This window comes from Chenopodium quinoa, unplaced genomic scaffold (assembly GCF_001683475.1).
Source record: "Chenopodium quinoa cultivar QQ74 unplaced genomic scaffold, ASM168347v1, whole genome shotgun sequence".
Classification (NCBI taxonomy): Eukaryota; Viridiplantae; Streptophyta; class Magnoliopsida; order Caryophyllales; family Amaranthaceae; genus Chenopodium; species Chenopodium quinoa.
Genome location: NW_018745311.1, coordinates 1,550,039 through 1,561,722, shown reverse-complemented (window position 1 = coordinate 1,561,722; position 11,684 = coordinate 1,550,039). Strand labels below are relative to the sequence as shown.

Genomic DNA, 11,684 nt, shown 5'->3' with positions numbered 1-11,684 from the left:
GAGAGCTTCCTTGAGCTTATGAAATGCCTCAAGGCAAGCCTCATTGAACTTAAAAGCAATATCCTTTTCGAGTAATTCAGTCAAAGGTTTGGTGATTGACGAAAAATCTTTGATAAACTCTGGTTGAAACCGGCATGCCAAAGAAAAGCTCGTACTCGCGTGAAAGAAATAGGAGGGGGCAATTTCTCAATCAACGAAACTTTAGCCGGATCAACTTCAATGCCATTTTTTGAAACATTATGCACTAGTGGAAAAAATCTCATTCGTAACAGGCTATTTGTAACGGGCAAAATAGTGTCCGTTACGAATACTTATTTATTCGTAACAGGCAAAATAATGTCCGTTACGAACTTACGATAGCGGACAAATCAGTGCCCGTTACGATTAAATAAGTATTCGTAACGGATAATTCAGTGCCCGTTACGAATAAATAAGTATTCGTAACGGACACTATTTTGCCCATTGTGAATACTATATTACACGGAACAGGCGTATTGTGCCCGATACAAATGCCCAAACTTGGCCCAACTGATGAGAGGAGCCCAATACTTGGCTTTTTAGGGTTTCATAGCCGTCATTCACCTCTCTCTCTCATCAGTCCCTCACTGCCTCTTTCTCTCCTCCTCTCCTCCCCGTCATTCACCTCTTTCTCTCATTTCAAACTCAGGCCCTCTCTCCTCTCCTCCATCAATCTTCCCCTTAACAACAAGTGAAGATCTCTAAACCTAACCACTGATGAACAATTCTTAGATAATTTAGGATATCTTTGCCGAAAACTACAACCATTTTAGATCGTGAGGTAAGAAATCCTTCAATTGTTTTTTCCTTTCTTGAATTGATTTCTGGGCATCTAATTGTTTAAATTCTTGAATTTGTTCTTGTGAATTCTAATTTGCTTTGTTTTTTTCTGCATGCATTTTGCATTTGATGCATTTGATGCATTTTTGGCATTTATATGGTTCGATTATCCTTTGTACGTCTAAACGAATAATAAATCTAAAAAAAATATATGTTCTTCAGTTGAAACGAGTAATACATGCAAATAGTAATGATTTTAGTTCATCTTTGTCGATTAATACCTGATTGCCGAATTTTTTTTTGTAATTTTTTTTTGTTTATAGAGAGAATTAAGAAACCTGATATGGCAAGTTGATTAATTCTAGGGTTCTTCGAGTTCTTTCCCGAAATCGATCAATTTATCCCTAATTCGTTCATTTTTAGTGGTAATTTATGGGTTGTTGGTATATAATCTCTGTTAATCTGTTTATTGAAGAGAGAATTTGGGTATTGGTTGTTGATTCTCTATGCAAGGTTCTTTCTTTCTGCATTCTTTGGTGTTTTAATCTACAATTGGTGAATGTTGGTGATTTTTAGTTGATGTTTTCTACCTGATAAGGTTACATGCGCTCAGAAATTTTTGTATACTGCTGTGGCCTCTTCATGTTAGGTTTTGTTTTACGCAACCTCTGCAATGCTGGCATTCTTACTAATTTTGAAGTACTTGATTTATTGCATACGAGAGGGGCTTCCAAGGAACCTACCCGGGCCATGGGTTTGTTAAAATCGTCTAATTTCAAGGTTGATACTTTAGCTTTGTTCGTTTCCTTTTTTTGTAAGCTGAATGCTGTGTTTTTGATTTCGTGATATGGAGACAATTATACCTACAGTTGATGTTTGTTTTTACAATTTGTGATTAGGTTTATGATTATTTGGTTGAGAGTGCTGCTTGTGATTAGACTAGAGAAAGTATCAATGATCTTATAGAGAAATTTAAAGAGTATCAGCTACCTAAAGCTGAGTTGATAAACATCATTAACAATCACCCCTCTTCTGCAGTCGAATTGGCTCCGGTACTATTCTGTTGAATATATTTTCTTAATATTGTGTTTAAATCTTCTACATTCTATCATTGTAATTGTTTTTGCATAAATCTTCCATGTCCTTTGCTAGGCTAGTACTCTGTTAATGAGTGTTTGCAATTGGTGAATGTTGGTGATTTTTAGTTGATATTTTCTACCTGATAAGGTTGTATGCGCTCAGAAATTTTTGTATATTACAATGGCCTCTTAATGTTAGGTTTTGTTTTACACAACCTTGCTACCAATAGGAAGTGTATCTTGTAGTAAATGTACATAATGTAATAAATTCTTAGATTTAGGATAGAATCATTTGCATGTATGGAGTATAAGATAATGAAATATAAGCTTAACCTAGATGCATCTTAGGTTAGACCTCAAGCAAAATGACGTTTAGTTTTCCTATAGTCTACTGCTAATATTCACATGCACTTCAAACTTTGACTCATTCCCATTGAGATGAACTGTTGATGAATTGAAGGAAGATTATAAAGGTCACTAATGGAAGATATTTATATTTCACTGAATGTACCCATAACAATAATTTCTATTTTCAAATTTAACTTAGAGAAATTACTAAATGTGCCTAGAATAGCAATTTCTCTTTTCAAATGAGTTGTTAATGAATGAGGGAAGACTAATTTATGAGGTTGTGGCATTTTTATTTCCTTTGATGATTTATTCTTTCAAACCTGGGTCTCATATTGTTCCTTTCTCCGAGGAGGTTGGACTTTGATAGAGGAGGAAATGAGGAAGTCGGTGAAAGCAATGCAGACTCTGAGGACCTGTCTTTGATCAGAAAACAGCTTCTTCAGATAGAGAGACAACAATCTGATATGATGTTTCTCATCCAGGTTAGTTGCATACTCTTTCTTTATTCCATTGTTAATAAGAACTGGCTTCTTTTATCTTTTTGTGTTGATTTACACCCAAAAAACAAACAGCTATAATAATATGAGTGAATGTAGTGAAAAAAGATCATTGTAGTTTTTTCAATTTTAATTTGAAGATTGATAATTGACATCAACCTTTTGCTTTGCAATATTTAGAGATTTATGGGTAATTCTCAAAGTGGGATTGGCTCTTTGGAGAATAGAGTATCTGGCATCGAGAGCGCATTGAATGAGATCTCACATGATTTAGTTGTGCAAAGAGGAAGAATTGCCAACAATGACTTAGCAAGAAGCACTTGCTGTCCTAGTACAGAATTCCTGATTCCAAAATTCTGGAGAAGAACAGAAGGAAGTTCGTCCTCAATTCCAAAGTCATCCTATTCAGGAAGTATGTCTAGTAGTCTCAAAGCTGCTTCACAGATGGATGGTTTTAAGCACCACGAGCAGAACGAAGGCCTGCAGCCATGGGGAAGTGTCAAAGGCATAGGCCAAACTGCCCAGAGAGGAAGAAATTACAGTCCCAGAAGCTTTGATTCAGCTTCCATTGCTGCTTGTTTTAATTTAGTGGTTCGAGGAGCATAGACTACAGGTAAATTTAATCCGCTTTCTACCCAATTAGTATGCAATTTTGTCAATTCTTTCGCCTTGGCTATCATATCTCTTGCTGTAGTTAGTTGATACAGGCATTTAGCATTTCATAAATGCTTCTTAATTTTATCCATTACTTTTTAATGAGTCACTCGCTATGTGGTAGTAGGTAGACATCAAAATTGACTCATAATTGGTAAAAACCCATACCTTACATGATACGGAGTTTTACATAATATGATATAAGATTCGAAATTGACCTGATTTGTCCTGAGGCAATATTGCCAATGGCCGCAAATATGGCCCAACCCAAGATTAAATAAACAGACCTGATCCGCCGAACAACCCTTTATCCACTTTTAGTTGATATACAGTTTGTTTTTCATTCTACAACCTGCTGAATGTTCAATGATCATTGTTCTAGAAATGATTTTACACCAACTTCCTGTTTCTACTTTTCCATCATAGGATCTTTTTCTTACTTTTCTTGATAGTGAATCCTCTTGTTATAATATTATGCCTTTCCCCCTCCTTTCTCCTCGTAGTATAGTAAGATTAATTACATTGATTTAATATGGACACCAAATGTGTCAAATAATAAATAGCACTTGAATTATTGAGTATGCTAGAATTTTGGAATATTCATATCTATGTCAGTCAAGCCATTAAATCTGACCAATATTGAATATATTACAGGTGGGATGGGATTTTGTTGCTGACTTAACCGTTGATTTTATCTAATTGATAGTATGGGCCCTTTAAATTGTCGGTCCTTGCCTATTTATGTCTATCTTCTACTATGTCAAAATCAATGCTAAAGTTTAGGGAAAAAAGTTTTATAGAGTAATAAGTTGTGAATATAACGGCTAATAAATTAAAGGATTGTGAATACATGAATGAATACTAATCATTGGATACGAGTATTTTTTTGCTATTCAATTCTGTTTGATAATCAACTGGTCATGAGTATTATAAAGTATAAAGATGAATTTTCTTTTGATTTTTTCCAGGTTAATGAAGTTCTTGAAGATCGTAGTCAAGTTGGAACTATTTGAATGCTACTTTTGTTGGTGTTTATAATGGGTAAGCCTCCAAATATGTAATTAATTTAGCTTAGCGAGCTTGTTTTTTTGTACATGTTATTGAATAAATTGGATTTTTAACATTATCATTATACCAAAGGGAGAAAGATGGTGGGTGGAAGTGGGATTGGAGACATGAAGAAGACACAAGAGATGATCAATTTTCTTTTTCTCTATTTTTTTAGTTTTTTTTCTTTCTTTTTTTTACAAAAGAAACAGCTGAAAAGTCCATGGCAAACAGCAAATATGAGTATGTTAAGTCCTTTGAAGTACAAAATTATGCTGCCCACTCTGATGGTTGTTGTCATTGATGGCTGGAATATTCGAAGGTTCTCTGAAGTTCATAAATTTGAGAAGCCTCATGATAAAAAAAGCCTTGGAGTTGATGAGTTCATGCGTAAATGCGGTCATGGAGGAATACGCTAACATAATATTTTCATATGGATATAGCGATGAATTTAGTTTTGTATTAAAAAAGGAGTCCAAATTTTACCAGAGAGGTGAAAAGTTTGTGGTTGAATCTACATTCAGATGTTAGTACCTGGGATTCACAAATTTCCTTGTTGACATACTGATGTTTTAATTGCTGTTTCATATTGCTTTATTTTCCCCTTTTATTATGAACTACTGAGCCTAGTTTAGTTTTAGTTATTAGGCTATAATAAATGTAATTTTATTGGTGATTGTATAAATATAAAATTCTTTGTTTTATCTCAATTAATTAATAAAATAACTGTGCTATAATTTTTATGCAAGCTAGCTAATCCAGCACATCATGTGCTGGATTTTTTTTTTAATTGGGGTACACACTATTTGTAACGGGCATTTGAAATTCCCGTTACAAATAAGTCGTTATTTGTAACGGGCTCTTGAAATGTCCGTTACGAATAACGGGTTATTTGAAATGGGCACTTTAAATGTCCGTTACGAATAACGGGGTATTCGTAACGGTGGCATACGTAACGCCCGTTGCCCGTTACGGATAGGCCTTTTTTACCCGGTACGGATAGCTATTTCTCCACTAGTGATGGACGAGGACAATACCCTCCTCGACCATGAAGTGGCACTTTTCCCAATTTAAAACTAAACTCGTCTGTTGAAACCTTTTCAAAACTTTTTCAAGGTTAAAAAGACAAGTGTCAAAAGACGAGTCACCAACACTAAAATCATCCTTGAAAACTTAAATTTCTTTTTCAAAGATTTTGGAGAAAATGGAGGTCATGCATCTTTGAAAGGTAGAAGGAGAATTGCATAAGCCGAATGACATTTTTCAGTATGCAGTGTCCCTTATAAACATGTGAAAGTAGTTTTCTCTTAATCGCTTGGATGGATAGGGATTTGGAAGAATCCGGAGTACCCATCCAAGAAACAAAAGAAAGAATGGTGAGAGAGTCTCTCAAGCATTTCATCCATGAATGGGAGAGGAAAATGATCTTTCTTGATGTTTTTGTTCAACCTCCTATAATCAATACATATTCTCCATCCGATCACCATCCGGGAGGAGATTTCCTCTCCTCCTTCACCCTTAATTATGGTCATCCCACCTTTTTTTTGGAACCACATGAACCGGGCTAACACACTTGCCATCGGAGATAGCATAGATGATGCCCGCCTCACGTAGTTTCAAAATTTCATTCTTGAAAACCTCTTGGAGGTTGGGGTTCAACCTCCTTTGAGGTTCAATGGAGATGGAATGATCATCTTTAAGATGAATACGATGCATGCATAAAGAAGGGTGTAGGGAATATTTCAAGCATTGCCCCAAAGGGAAGGAAGCTGGAGCAAAATAGTTGCCAACAAGTTTTTGGAACTTGTAAACCGTTCATAGGGTGAAGGTTACACCCATTAACGATCCATGAGATCATTAACTCCAATAGGTCTAGAACCATGACTGGAAGTTCGGGGATGAAGGTACAAATCCAATCTAAAATAGAAAGAACCTGCCCTAATAATAGGCCTCTACTTTATTTTTCTTATATTCATGTGCGCTTTTTGCCTAACATGCAATCATTAGGTTTACCCTAAACCTGTTTATTTATGTTGATATAAGCAAATCACCCTAAATATCATACCAAGAAAAGAAAACTAACATGATACTAAGAAAAACAACCTAAACATGATTTCTATATAAAATATCAATAAAACAATTAAAGTACTTACTTGGATGCCTCGTACCTCTTTCTTTAACGTCTAGGGCGAAGGCAACTTCGAACTTGAGTAGGTGTGTCTAGATCTTGTGAATGTGGAATTTTGTTTGTGAAAAGGTTGGTTTAGAAAAGAGAGAGAAAGTATCAAGAATTTTTTTATGAGAGTTGGTGATAAAAAACGGATATTTTAGGAGGCTATTTATAACCAAAATCAGCCGGAATATGATAAAAAAGAATCAGAGTTTCGAAAAGAATTAAACACGACGGTGTCGCCACACAAGCCTCTGTCACTCGGCGACAAACGTGTCGCCGCAGCGACACGCCTGTCGCCAAGCGACCGCCTGTCGTGCGGCGATGCATACAATTTTTTCACACATTTTCTTATTTTAATAAAATTTAAGCGTACGAGGGATAAAACTGTATAAACACTTCTTTTATTCTAAATAAAACTCTTAAAACTGAATTATAAATGCTAATCACATTAGGATTCAAAAGAACCTTCCAAAATATTCCAGAAGACAATAATCAATCCTAATTGCATTAGGAATGATAAATCATAATAGGCCCTCCTCTAGATCATTGGGTCGCATATATAAATCAAATCAGGCCCAGTTAAGTAATTTAGCCATAACTTCCTCATTATTCATTGGAATTGGGCTTATAATATATCGTTGGAAAGCTATCTTTAAGCCCTATCCAACTACACTATTATTGGATCCTTTCCATGGACAAAACCTAACTAAATTGGCTATTTTCATAAAATAGGTTTTCAATAACAAAGAGAAAGAAGAGAATAAAAAACTAACCGCAACAATAGACTTTCCACACTTTCACTTCATTTGATTATGCTTCGACGTGAAAGGTACTCATCACTGGGTTTTGTTTTGGGGATATACAAATGGGTGTCTACAGAAGCCCCCACTTTTACTGAGTTTGGAGAAATGCATGTTTCGAAAACAAAAGTCAAAGTATCGATAGGGATGGAGAATGATTCAGAACGTTCTGCGGTCCTAACTCATTCTTATAACACTGATACTTGAAAACTAGCATTAATTTAAAGTAGATAAGAGAGTTAAGAAACACGTATCTTGCACCGTCAAGCACACGTCTCTGGGGTAACCTATTTGTTGCATTTGTTGTTCGGACAACCTTCCACAAGCTAGGTAACTCCATCTTGCTTCTTTGATGTTCATTCATCTCTGAACAATAGAGCTTTTTTTGATATGTCCACGCGTCTCTAACACAAAGAGCTTCGATGATATGCCCACGCGTCCATGAGCAAAGAGCTTCGATGATATGTCCATGCATCTCTGGACAAAGTGCTTCTTTTTGTTTGATGATTTTCCTCAAGCTAGGGGATACCGCCTGAAAACTGCTACGCTTGTAACTGCCTCCAATTCTGCTGTGATGGTCTTCTATAAGCTAGAGAACCTTATCGAAGATTGCTTCACCTTTAACAATCTTCTAGCGCTTTGTGACCATCTTCAGCAAGCTAGGGAACATGATCGAAGATTTCTTTGCCTGAAGCCATCCTCATTTGTTGCGATAATACTCTGATGAGTATCACCAAAGACCAACGCCTTTCGATCCTATAAAGTTCACTTGAACTTTGCTTTTGCTATGCTAGTGCGTCAGCCTTTTTGATGTTGTGAACCAGTATGTCGGTGCTCATGTTGTTTGTGAACCAGTATGTCGGTGTGTAGGGAATATTTCAATAATTATCCCTAGATTGAACCCCATTGTGATCATACACTAAAGTACGGTGGCGTCCAAAGGGAAAGAAGATAGAGAAAAAGAGTCACCAACAAGTTTTAGGAATTTTTAAACTGTTCACGAGGTGAAGGTTACACCCCTTAACGATCCCGGAAATCGTCAACTCCAATAGGTCTCGAACCAAGACTGGTAGTTCGGGGATGAAGGTATAAATCCAACCTAAAAGAGATTGAACCTGCCTTAATAATAGGCCTCTACTTTATTCTGATCGTATTCATGTGCGCTTTCTAACTAACATGCAATCAATAGGTTTAACCTTAAACCTATTTAATCTATGTTAATTGAATATTAATGCACAAATAAAACTATTCTTGGCGATCACTTGGATTATAATAAAATTAACCCTAAACAAGATTATTAATTATCTTATTAAGCGTGATTACAAGTACTGATTCCCTTTAAACATGCATAAAAGGCTTGATCAAGCAATAACAATAAATATAATCAAGCAACATAATAATAATCATAACAATAACCATAATCAAAATAATAATAATTATCATAATAATAATCATGTTAAAGCATAATAATAGCAAACTCCTTGGTATGATAATAAAAAGATTAATAACAAATCCTAGCATGTCACTAAACATACAACAATCAAAGCTTTAACCCTAACATGATACTAACATGCTATTCGGAAAGAAATAAAAGGCATCGCAAAAATCAACAATTGTCATATTTGATATTAGAAATTATAGTTGTTACCCTAAACATGATACTAGGAAGATCAAAACGCCCTAACATGACACTAGGAAACAACATAATAATCTAGACATGATTTCTATATCATAATATCAATAAATCAATTAAAACACTTACTTGGACTCCTCGTGCCTCTTTCTAATAACAAAATACACGCGTTAGTAACTTCAAGGAAAATAATAAAATAAATAATTAAATAATTGAAATAAAGATTTGGGACCAAACCCTCATAAAAAAAACCTTTCACGTCCAGGGCGAAGGCGACTTCGAACTTGGCTAGGTGTTTCTAAATCTTGTGAATGCGGAATTCTGTATGAGAAAGCTAGAGAGAGAGCATAAATCATGAAAACTAGAGAGAATAAGAAAAATCATTGTTGTTGATGATTGAAAACGGAGGTTTTAGGAGGCTATTTATAGAGAAAATCAGCTGGATGGATAGAAAAACAAATCATAGTTTAAAAGATAATAAAAAAGGTTTAGCGCCAGGCGCCAAGGATTAGCGTTAGACGCTAATCCCTGTCGTCAAGCGCTAGTAATTAATTTCACGCGTTTACTTAGTTTTGTTTAAATTTGGATTAGTTAAACATATAAGAGTGTTTAGAACGCGTATCTTGCACCGTCAAGCACACGTCTCTGAGGGTAACCGATTTGTTGCTGCATTTGATGTTGTTGTGATAACCCTCAAAAAGCCAGGGAACGCCATCATGCTATTTGTTTAGACGATCTTCTTCAAGCTAGAGAATACCGCCTGAAGACTGCTACGCCTGTAACCGCCTCCAATTCCACCGTGATAGACTTCTGCAAGCTAGAGAACCCCATCGAAGATTGCTTCGCCTAAAATGACCTTCTACTTTGTGACCATCTTCTGCAAGCCAGGGAACACGATTGAAGATAACTTCGCTTGAAATCACCTCTAGTTGTTTGTGACCACTTTCGCAAGCTAGGGAACGCTGTCGAAGATATCCTCGCCTGAAGCTATCCTTATTTGTTGCGATAATATTCAGAGGAAAATTACCGAAGACCCACGCTTGTCGATCTTTAACTTTTGCTTTGCCTGTACGTCGGCACTTTAGTTGCTTTTGAACCTGTACATTGGTGCTTTCTGAATTTTGAACGAGTATGTCGGTGCCTCTGTTGTATAAACTATTATGTCGGTGCTTTACAATGAGCCAATGCTTAGGCGCTTTAAGGTAAGTGAGACGATCATTCATCAGGTCGATCACTTTATGCAATTGTAATCAAGCCGATTACTAAATCTTGTCAAATTTCTTAGAGGGGCTAACTAGCGTACCAAGAAACCCAAAATCGCTGTAAGAGGTCGAAATAACCATTTTGAGTGGTTGAGCATTCTGTCGCCATTGAAATTCTATTAGCGCAAGAAATTTGGCTTTAGCACCAGGCGCTAAACCCTATTGTTAGGCGCTAAAGCCTGTTTCTTGGCGCTAGAGTTGGGATTTCCATATATACCCCTCCTCTTCGTCATTTCCGCTGCTGCTGCTCGTTATTTTTCGAAAATCGCCGCTGAGCTTCAATTCACTCGTTCTTCCTCGTTTCTTAATTAAATTCGCTCAAATTTGTTGCAAATCAAAGCTTCTTTCATCTTCTTTCCTGATCTATGTAAGTTTTCTCTAAACTCACTCCGGTTTTGATGAATTTTGCACATGTTTGTTCACGAATTTCTTGAAAATTCGAAACATATAATGCTTAATTCACTTTGTTTGTCAGATTTTACGCCATGAAATTGCTTGATTATGTTTATTTATTTCCATGGGAGTCATTTAAGACTTGTTTGACTCGATTTGGTGAATAAACGAACAAATCACCATTGTTGGACCTCTTAAGGTCGGGCATACAATGTGGCTTGTTCTTGATGTTTTTACTAGCAATTCTTGTCTAATTTTTCACAATAATTACCATAGTATTGCAAGAAATTGCTTAGATGCTTGAAAAATGTCGTGTATGCTCAAATTAAAATTGTGCTCTGTTTAAGTACTATGTACTGTGTTTTTTGCGAACATAGTATCATGTGGCTAGGAGAACCTTAGATACTATAGAACCTTAATTTATGATGATTTTGCACAATATAGTATGGCTAGACAGCGAAGTTCGGGTTGATGGTTCCGAGACACACGACGGGAGATTGAGTCCGTAGAGGAGGACGCCGACCTGTCCACTTTTCTTGGTCCCCTCCCTGAGTGGGATGAGCGGACACTGTACTTCTCCCTCGTCCACCACATCTCTAAGAGGGTGCGACGTGGGTTTAAGGCTGGTAGGACGCGCTACCACGGCTCAGGCTGCGATACCCTGGGCCACCTATACAAGATGCACATCGGCGTCGATGGAGAGGTGAGACTTTTCTGGGTGTCTTGCGGGTTGACTGCGCTGTTTAAGACCTCAGAGGCCATGATTGTCTCTAACAGGGGTCACCGCGTGGCTCGCGCCTTGGTGGAGTTCTTTTGTGACACCACCAACACTTTTCACTTCCCTTGGGGCGAGATGATGGTCACCTCGACCGACTTCAGTCTCATTACGGGACTGGAGTTTAGTTCTACTGCGATGCCGTTCGACAACGATATAAGTGTCTTCTCACCTGAGGTCGAGGAGCTGTTGGGTCCGATTGCTATTCGGGCGCGTGCTAAG

The 11,684-nt window shown here is 36.8% G+C and overlaps 1 long non-coding RNA gene across 5 annotated transcripts; it reads left to right on the top strand.

Moving 5' to 3' along the window:
• Positions 1–565: 565 nt before the first annotated feature.
• Positions 566–5,174, top strand: LOC110712342. Of its 5 annotated transcripts, none has more exons than XR_002509568.1 (6): positions 566–799; positions 1,448–1,578; positions 1,698–1,850; positions 2,596–2,710; positions 2,906–3,338; positions 4,348–5,174. It is a non-coding gene; the product is annotated as an uncharacterized LOC110712342 (long non-coding RNA). The 5 variants fall into 5 exon arrangements; XR_002509566.1 differs by having other exon boundaries at positions 567–799; positions 2,581–2,710; XR_002509570.1 differs by having other exon boundaries at positions 569–799; positions 1,523–1,578; positions 2,581–2,710.
• The last annotated feature ends 6,510 nt before the right edge of the window (positions 5,175–11,684 follow it).